Source organism: Echinops telfairi, unplaced genomic scaffold (assembly GCF_000313985.2).
Source record: "Echinops telfairi isolate 266 unplaced genomic scaffold, ASM31398v2 ScPeMD7_7468;HRSCAF=8506_0, whole genome shotgun sequence".
In the NCBI taxonomy this organism is placed as follows: Eukaryota; Metazoa; Chordata; class Mammalia; order Afrosoricida; family Tenrecidae; genus Echinops; species Echinops telfairi.
In genome coordinates this window covers 8,782,350-8,785,002 of record NW_022111369.1, presented here as the reverse complement: position 1 = coordinate 8,785,002, position 2,653 = coordinate 8,782,350, and positions in this window count along the sequence as shown.

The window sequence follows — 2,653 nt, the reverse complement described above, 5'->3', positions numbered from 1 at the left end:
TGCCAATTTACTAGAAGAAAGTATTCTTGCTTTGAGGGAGCACTTGAGCCTACCCTTTCTTGTAAGGTCTCTATGAGTCAGAATTATCTTGATGGCAGTGAATCTGGCTTTAGGAACATTTAAGTCAGAGTAGAACTGCCCCACAGGTTTCCAAGTCATGAACCTACATGGAAGCTGGCTCATGCGGAGAACCTGGTCGGTTCAAAACAGGGGCACCTTTGACTAGCAGCTGAGCAACCAACCATTGTGCCCACTCTCGGGGCTCCTGGGACCTGGGTACAGACGTTTAACAAAAATAAACTATGGGGGGGAAATGAGGAGCTGATTCAAGGGTTCAAGTAGAAAGCAAACGTTTTGAGAATGATGATGGCAGCAAATGTACAAATGTGCTTGACACAATGGATGGCTGGCTGGATGGATTGTGATGAGAGTTGTACGAGCCCCCAACAAAATAATTTTTAAAGTAAATAAATAAATAAATAAACTTTGGGATTTCAAATGTGAGCAGACAAAGGGCCTAACCAGAAAACGGCTGATTTTCCGATTGTATTTCTTAAAAAAAAGGAATATTGTTCGGAAGAGAGTGACATAAACATAAGACTATATAAAGGTTGAAAGGAAAAGTCAGGGGGCAGATATTAACAGAAAGAAAGCCGAGTGGCTTATTAATACTGGCAGATGATTTATGACCAGAAATCAGTATTAGGGAAGACTGAGATCATCAAAAAGCTATAATTATTTTTAATATGCACCTGATTAAAAACAAAAGCAACCACCACCAACTCAGAATCTAAAATATTTGACAGTCACAGGGAGAAACAGAGAAGCCGGCCTCTAAGAGAAGACGTCTAGATCCTGTTGTGCTCTTGTTGTGGGTTGGAGGGAGTCCCCTCTGGCTCAAGGGGCCCCACGTGTACAGATCGGTGTCAAAGGTTTTCCAGGCTGCGGCCTTCAAGGCAGGCCCAGTGTTTTATTTTGTTTTGTGTTCAACGCATTCCGAATGAATTCTAATAGCCAATCTCTCCACTAGTAGTCTGGTGCTCAATCTTGTCACCACCCAGGGACTCTGAACCACTCTGAACATGCACCACCAGGTATTGCATAAAACATTTTTATATTCTTCAACTCATTGGTAATGCAACCATGATTAAAATGAATTAAAATCCTTGATATTTCAAGTATATGCTATACAGCAGAAGAGAAAATATACAGCTAGCACCTACATGCAATGAAACCTGAAAATACACTGAGGATGTCATGTTTTCTAGGAGCCCTGGTGGCATAGTGGTTACAAGTTGGGCTGCTAACCATAAAGTCAGCAGTTTGAAACCACTGGCCACTCCAAGGGAAAAAGATAAGGCTTTTTATTTCTGTAAACAGTTATGACCTTGTAAGACCCCCCAATAAAATTACTTTTTTAAATGTTGAAGAGCAAGGATCTCCCTCTGAGGATTAAGGTACACTGGCCCAATCCATGGTATTTCGATCTCCTCAGACACGTGACAGCTTGACAGTGACTAGGGGAGGCCACAGAAGAACTGATGCCTTTGAATTATGGTCTCGGTGAAGGATATTTAAAGTACAATGAACTGCCCGAAGAAGAAACAAATTAGAAGACATACAGCCAGAAGACCCCTCAGAAGCAAAGGATGCAAAACCACCGGGCCATGTTATCAGGGTAGAGCATGGTGCTCGGTAATAGAGGGTCGGTGAAAGAGAGAAGACCATCAAGGAAAATGGATCGACACAGTGGCTACATAGATGGCCTCAAGTATGACAACAGTTGTGAGAGTGACACTGGACCCAGCCGGGCTTCAGGCTGTTGTACATAGGGCCTGTTGTACATAGGGCCATGATGAATAGGAACCAATTCGATGGCAGGTCACTAAACACCACCACCATGTGTGGCGTATGCATATTCAGTATTGTGTGTGATAGGGGTCTGAGCACCAAATGCTATCAGGAGAGAGCAGTTCCTGGAGAAGGACGTCCTGCTTGGAACAGGAAAGGAGACGTGGAAAAGGAAGGCCCTCCCTGCGATGGATTGGCACACTGCCTGCAGCAATGAGCTCCAACAGGACCGCTGAGAGGGTGACTGGGTTTCATGCTGCTGTAAGTGGGAGCCAACTGGGGGACCCCTAACAACAATCACAACAACCTGTGAGCATAGTCCTGTGCTGGCATACACGTGGTCGTCATGTGTCAATCAAACAGTTTCCATGTAGCCCCAAATTTCGTGGACTCATTAATGCTGTTTTGAAGTCTAATCAACCAACTCCCCAAACCCACTGCCATCCAGTCCATGCTGACTGACAGTGACCCTATAGGGCAGGATAGAACTGGCCCTGTGGGGTTCTAAGACTGCAACTCTTTACAGGAGGAGAAAGCCCGTCTATCTCCCGAGGAGCGGCTGGTGGTTTTTAACTGCACACCTTATGGTTAGCAGCCCAATGCATAAACCCTAGCCCACCGCAGCGCCTAAGTAACCAAGTACAGACCCCAAATCTTCTCATGGATGTGTAAGCCTGAGCTGACAATTACCACCAGGTGATGCTATTCAGGATGGATTTGGACAGTGAAGCAATATCCCCAGGCTGTCTACTTTTAATAATCTTACATCGAAAGACCTAGACACATACATACATACATACAT